Source organism: Physeter macrocephalus, chromosome 10 (genome assembly GCF_002837175.3).
Source record: "Physeter macrocephalus isolate SW-GA chromosome 10, ASM283717v5, whole genome shotgun sequence".
Taxonomy (NCBI): Eukaryota; Metazoa; Chordata; class Mammalia; order Artiodactyla; family Physeteridae; genus Physeter; species Physeter macrocephalus.
This window is the reverse complement of record NC_041223.1, coordinates 86,337,631-86,345,346: the sequence shown is the minus strand read 5'-3', so window position 1 is coordinate 86,345,346 and position 7,716 is coordinate 86,337,631.

Sequence of the window (7,716 nt, the reverse complement as noted above, 5' to 3'; positions counted from 1 at the left end):
GAGGCCACAACAGTGAGAGGCCCGCGTACCGCAAAAAAGAAAAAAAAAAAAAAGTAATTATTTTGCTTCACCTCGTCAGAAACCTGGGTGGGAATGCTTTTAAGCACAGACAATTCAGGATCATATTTTTTAGGCTTAATTATGAATTTTTAAATTAGGCTTCATTACTCATGACCCCTTCGGACCAGATATTCAGAAACAATTCAGGAACTATCGCTATGATTAGGGACACAGGAACCATCTTCCTAAGTGAAAAATGTTGAAGGAAACGGAAAGTTGACAGGAATGAACTGAGCCCTCTGGCAGGATTGCTTATTATGCTATTTCATGTACGGGACGGGCCTTTATTCCCGAGGAGAACACGTTACTGTGGGCGTGAATCTCTGTAGGATCTAAAGCCCATCGGCTTTTTGAAGGTGCCTTGAAGAAGTCAGGGAGTGAATACTTTGCGGGACTGTACCACCTCACACGCTTAGAAACAGAATGTGCCTTCAGGAGTCAAGTATCTAATTAGCAGATTCTTGGGCTCTCCCATGTGAGAGTGACTTTCCCCTGAGAGTGACTACTGTCTCTCTGGGCCCGGTAAATTGAAACAATTACTCTGCTTCTAAGATGACAAATCAACTTAATTTGCAGAAACAGATGGATTCACACATACACTTTATAATTCTCTTCTTTTCAGGATGCTCTGAAAGCAAACATTTTACATACTCTGTAACCTATTTTTTTTTTTTTTTTTTTTTTTGGCCACCCCACACGCCTGGCAGGATCTTAGATCCCTGACCAGGGATAGAATCTGGGCCCATGCAGCGAAAGCTCCGAGACCTAACCACTGGACCACCAGGGAATTCCCGTCTGTAATCTATTTTTAATCTTCTTTACTTTTACCTAAGCTATTAATTAGAATAACAACTTTAAAATGAAGGATGGGGCTTCCCTGGTGGCACAGTGGTTGAGAGTCCGCCTGCCGATGCAGGGGACACGGGTTCGTGCCCCGGTCTGGGAGGATCCCACGTGCCGCGGAGCGGCTGGGCCCGTGAGCCACGGCCGCTGAGCCTGCGCGTCCGGAGCCTGTGCTCCGCAACGGGAGAGGCCACAGCAGTGAGAGGCCCGAGAGGCCACAACAGTGAGAGGCCCGCTTACACCGACAAAAAAAAAAAAAAAAAAAAAAAAGAAGGATGAAATAAAATAGACAAGTTCTAAGTTCTATAAGCTTTTCTCTGTGGTGATTTGTCACAGTGTGTAGCAGAATATGTAAAATAACAATATTATCTTATAGTTTCAGTATTTTCCCTACCTGTAACTTTCTATCTTAAAACTAGACCTCTGGGGAACACAGCCCCAAAACGCAACTCTAAGTAGTCAAAAAGGGTAACAATTTATTTCATTTGTTGACACATTCATTCTTTCAATCATCAAAAATAATTATGTTTTATACTGTAGGCCATGCACTCGGCCAAGCACTGAGAATAAAATGATTAGCAAAAAGGATCTCTATTGTCATGAAGTTTATGATCAAGTGCATAGGCTTTCCCTCTCGACCTATTTATTTTTATTTTATATATAATTCTAACAGCCCAATATATTTAAGGGCTTCATCTATATCACAATAGAAATATCAAGTCACAAACGGAAAAGGCTACCTGAAGAGGTAATGAGAGCAGTGAGAGAGGAAGAACTAGCCAGAAAGGAGAGAGGAAACTTAATAAGATTCATTCATTCAACAAATACTTATTGAGTATCTAGTATGTGCCAATACTGGTCCAGGAACTGGAGACAATCACTGAACAAAAAGTCGAAAAATCTCTCCTGGTTCTTATAGGGCTTACCTTCTAGTGGCAAGCAGACAAACATCGGAAAGCACATGAAGCTGAGGAGATTTAGTATCAGGTAAAGATGTGCAAATAATAATGTAATAGTAATGACTGCTAACCATTTTCTAACACCACATACCAGATACTGTTCCAAGCATCTTCCCTATAAAAATTCACTGAATCCATACGACACTCTTCTGAGATGTGAACCATTATATATACCCATTTAACAGAAGAGGAAATTGAGGCATTTCTACAGAGATGAACTTTTGCAGAAGCGTACATACAACAAATGTGTGGTTGTCCTGGTGGAAGCAGCAGTGAGTAGCCTGTTCACAACACACCTCCACCTCACACTCCTAGTTGCCCTTGGAGATTCTTCAAAAAATGGGACCCCTAGGCTCTGCAGAAAATAATTTGAAAATCACTGGCTTCTGAAAGCTCATTTCTTGTGAGGCTGAATAGGTGATACAGCACCTGCTCATTCTATTCTAAAGAGCTAGTGGGTATTTTAGACATATCCTTTCATCTTTTCCCTTCATCTTCCTATGAAGTGAGAAGCTGAAAGAAAGGTATACCTATTTTATACATGGACTTAAAGAGGCACAAAGAAGTAGTGGCTAACACTGTTTTTACCAGCTACTATGAGACTCATTGGCTCATAGAACTGGAAAAGTTCTTCTATTCTTTCCTCCGAGTACCAACAGGACCTAATTCCTCTATTTAGATAAAAACAGATACTCTAGAGAAGGTCATTTCACAAACATTCCGGTAATGTTTTTCACTTGGGAGTTTTAACCTTTATCAGTATTTACTGAATATTTATTATATGAACCTCTCACAAAATTAGAAGTTGAGACCACACAGAGGCCTATGGTCTGTAATATTGAGGTTAAAATATAGTTGAGGAGAAAGAATATAGATGCTATTTTTGATATATTTTATATCCAAAGCAGGGTGTCTGTGTGTAGGGGTAAATTGATGGGTCAATGGATGAATAGATGAAAAACAGAAGAAAGTATGTACAGATGGATGCATGGAAGGATGGAATGATGGGTGGGTGGATGGATGGGTAGATGCATGAAAGGATGGATAGATGGATGGGTGGAGAAGAATGGATGAGTGGATGGGTCACAGGTTGATTAACAGATGGAGTGAAGGTGAAAGGATACTTATAGATAGACAAACTGACTACTAAATAAATAGTAAAGATATGAGTGCTGTTTACGCACAAATCATCGTAGTTATCACTGAGGCTGATTAAATGGTGTTTACTGTTAAGTGTTTAAGAATGCAAGAAAACAGGTTATGAACACTTTAGAAAAGTTTTTGTTTGTCTAATGCTAAAAGAATGATTTCTTAAATGTCTCTAGAATAACCATCAAAGAAAATCATTATTCATAAATCCAACTTCAATAAATAATTACTTAAGAAAGTGGGTTGAAGTTGAGTCTTTAAAAATAGATACCTTGGAAAAGTGGAAAGGAAGACATTCCCAACAGGAAGAAGGAAGTCATGCAGAGGCGGGAATAGAGCATGTTCATAGGCAAGAAATAAATCCGTGTGTATGACGTGGAAGTTACGCACTGGGAACAGGTGAGAGATGAGGTTGGCAGAGAAGCAGGCACCAGAATACGGAGCACCTCACACACCGGATGTGGTGTTTATTTCTCCCCCAGATACTAAGGAGACCCTGCAGGCTTGGGGATTTGTTTGCTTGATTGATTTTTAAAAGTAATATATGCCACTTGCTGTCTTGGGAAAATTACTCCATATGATAAAGACCTGATGAATGAAGGGAGAGAAAGTCTACATTTGCTAACAAAGACCACACCAGCTCTCTGCTCAAATATCCCTTTGGAAATGTCTTCAGTGACCAAGCAACATGAGATAGGCTCATCCCAATATGTACCCCACTAACTCGCAATCTTTTCACTTTGCTTTGTTTACCTCTATAGCACTTATGTTTATCTGATATAAACATCTATACCTAATTTTTACTTGTTTGTTTTCTGTTTCCCACTAGAATATATGCTTCAAGAGGGCAGGAAATTGAATTTGCTCACTGATTTATTTCTAGTGTATAGGATAGTGCCTGGCATTCAGGAAACATTTGTTTCAGAAAGAATGAGTTTAACCAATAAGGAGTCATTTATCGAAAATCCACAAATCTGTATATTCAGTTATCGTGCATATATTCATTTATAAATCATCAAATGTGCTCTTAGAAACTACACCCCTTACTTAATTATTTAGCATATCTTTGAAATATTAATATTTATGGATTGGCTCACAAAGCACCTGAACAGAATCATTCAATAGCCAACAAGTGTCTGTGGTAACAAGTTGTTGAACTGATAGAAAACTCACTTTGGCTCTTTTACTTGATTCTAAGGCAGCACTTTACTAAGTGCTGCCTTAGATTCTAGAGGAAAATGTAAATTAAAACTTAAATGCAGCAACTAAAAATTGTGTTTTCAAGAAATAATTAATAAAATGTGGAATTATATTTATAATACCATATTGTTTATGATACAGAATGGGAAACTGTTATGATGCAAAATGAAACAACAGACACAGACACCTGTTTATGCAGTATGATCTCTATTTTAGTGTGAAACAAATATATATGTATGTGTCTGCGCATGTGTGTGTATGTAATAAATAGTAAGAAAAAATAACTAAAAATACATCAAACCATGATTTATCTCTGGGTATTTTATTTTGGATATTTCCTTTCTTCTTTAGAATTGTATGATTTATAAAATTTGTATAAAAACATATTGCATTAATAATACTTTTTAAATGAGACAAAACTATTTTAAGTGAGAAAAAATTCAAAGCAAGTTAAATAATGTCATATTTTGACAAAATATACAAAGCTAAAGCTAATTATAGACTATGAAATTCAGTAATTAATAATTTTAAACATCTTTGCTATAAAAAGTATTAAGAAATAACAGGATTATAAAAATGAGCAATGACCTTTAAATCCACAAAACTCAAATCTCAGACCTGGGAAGGAAAGAAAGATCACAGAATCTGGATTGTAAATCGGCAGAAAGCTACAGGAAAAGAGTCAGACAATGGCTTCTCTCTTAGAGCTAGCAAGATTTGGATGAACTTTGTATTAAATGGAAACCTACCTCCAAGTCTGCCTCATCTAGGTTTCCCACATAGAAGAACAAATCTGCTGGCAGAGACAGAGGTAATAAATCAAAAGTCCATCCAACTCATTTAAACTTAGTCTTTTGGTTCTGGTATATTATGGAAATATTCTTCCTCAAGAACTTGCAGAGACAGAGTACTGCTTGTCCTCCTCCCACATCCCTCCTTCTTCCAGAATCCAGGTGGCAGTTTTTGGTCCAGGATTCTAAATGAGTTGTATAGCTGCCAACATCATTCCCCAAAAAACAAAACATTAAGGGCAAAAGCAATACATTGCAAAGCTAATCATTTTACATTGGGAATCAAAGATTATATTTGACTTCCTCAACATTCATAACTCTAGAAATTCTGGACCAAGAGATAGGGTATGAAAAGCAGCAAGGTAATCTTGCTGAGATACTATGAACTTTCAGCTGGTGCTTCATCAAAACCCCTTTTCAAAGATCATTTGTTAAAATGAACACACATACATAAACAAAAATCTTTTCTTCTGAAGGTTAAAGAATATGCACTTTAAGAGCATTCTATCTCATGGCTCATGTTTGGGAGCGATCCATCTGTATCTACAACTCTCCTATCCTCTGTGCCCTCTCCACTCAGCCTCTCCAATCTTCATATTGCAGCAGGGATAATATGTTATCCCTATGTATATAGAGCAGATCTATTGTCCTTTAACAGAAAGGAACTTTTTAATCATCCTTCCCCAGCCACTTAAAGTACAGTCAGCCCAGATCAAAACACTGTTTTGGCTGTGACTCTATCTTTGTACCTAGAAATTACCCTCAAATGCCAACATGTCAAAAATTTAAATATTCTGCCCACACATTCAATTTTTATTGTAGAGAAGGATCACATCAGATTTTGGCCAAATATAATACTCAGGAAGAACCAATGCTCCAAGGGGAGTGGCTTTAGGCATCAGGTTTACTCACTGGTATTAGTTTCATGACACGTTTCCTGGAGTGCCACTGCATTGATCTGGATTAGTAAACGTCAAATTCCAGACCATCTAAACTCACGTTGAAATTAATGACATCCCTATGTGCATTGTTTTTATCATTCTACGAGCAAACAAGTATATTTATATATATATATATATATATATATAGAGAGAGAGAGAGAGAGAGAGAGAGAGAGAGAGAGCGAGCATAAAATACAGCAAAAAATAAAGCCATTGTAGCCCGTCAAAAATTTGAAGAACAGTTTGGCTTACCGAGGCACTGGCTCTGTCTTCCAATAACAAATCCAATTTAGCTCAGTCTCTGGTGGCTAGTCATGTAATTGAGCACAATTTGTCACAATTGGCCATTCTGACTAGAGAACCATTTAGGACTGAACTAGTATAAACATTGAAAACCTCTTGTCACATTCCAGTTGAAAATAGAAAAGACGTAACATGGCAATCTGCCCTACCCCCAAAAGAATCTACTAAACTATAACATTTTCCCCTGTTTCCTTATTTACACTGAATATCCCTATTGCCAAAACAGTACTATTTGCATAAAGTTCTGATTCCTGTCCATAGAGGTAATAATCACATTTAACTCTTCAGTGTCACGTGGCCTGAAATTCAGCACTTATGTAGCATCTTTCATCTGAAGATTTTTTTCCAATGTGTTTGAAATAAAAATTTTGACAAGTTGATTGTCTTCACATTGATGCCATTTGACTACATAAATCTCTTGACTCTGACATTTCCAAATGTACTAAACAGAATACAGTTTCCCTCGATATCTGCAGAGGGATTGGTTCCAGACCCCTTCAGATGCCAAAATCCAGGCATGCTCAAGTCCTTTATATAAAATGGCCATTTTATTTACATATAACCTATGCACACCCTCCCACATACTTTAAAGCATCTCTAGATTACTTATAATACCTAATACAATGCCAATGCTATGTAAATAGTTGCCTGCACATGGCAAAGTCAAGTTTTGCTTTTGGAACTTTCTGGAATTTTTTAAAATATTTCCCATCCTCAGTTGGTTGAATCCACAGATACAGAACCCGAGGATATGGAGGGCCAACTGTATATGAAAATGAAGGATGAAAGCACCCATGTATTTCTTGATCAGAGAAAAAATATATCATGACATTTACTGTAAAGGCATTATACAGTTAATGGAGTTAACTAAAGTAAAAACAACAAGGAAAAAACAACAGTAAGACTTCAGACACAGTTTTTCCCAATCATCATGGCTGAGGACCTCGTAACACTGTGACATTCTGTACTGGGACAACCTCTTGGAATACATAACTTGATAATATACAGGTAACAATAACAGTAATAATAATGGTAATAATAATAATTACAATGTGTTAGCATTCTCTAGTTCTACCTATGTGCCAGGCCCTATGGAAAGCGCTTTGCAAACATTCAATTTATAAACAAAACCCTATCCACAACCCCACAAGGCTGGTGCTATTATTTTTTAGTTTGATTGATGAGATTGGGGTTTAGGGAGAGAACTTGCAAGAATGAAAACCCAGGTCGCTCTGATTCGAAACCTTAAGCTCCTAAGCATTAGATATTCTATTTTAAAATGTTAAGGAATAATCATTTAGGAAATCTTTGCATGTAAATTAAAAGAATTTTAAATTATTTAAATTATAAAAGGTTTTTATGATTTTTTTATTTTTTTATTTATTTTTATTTATTTTTTTTTTGCGTTACGCGGGCCTCTCACTGTTGTGGCCTCTCCCGTTGCGGAGCACAGGCTCCGGACGCGCAGGC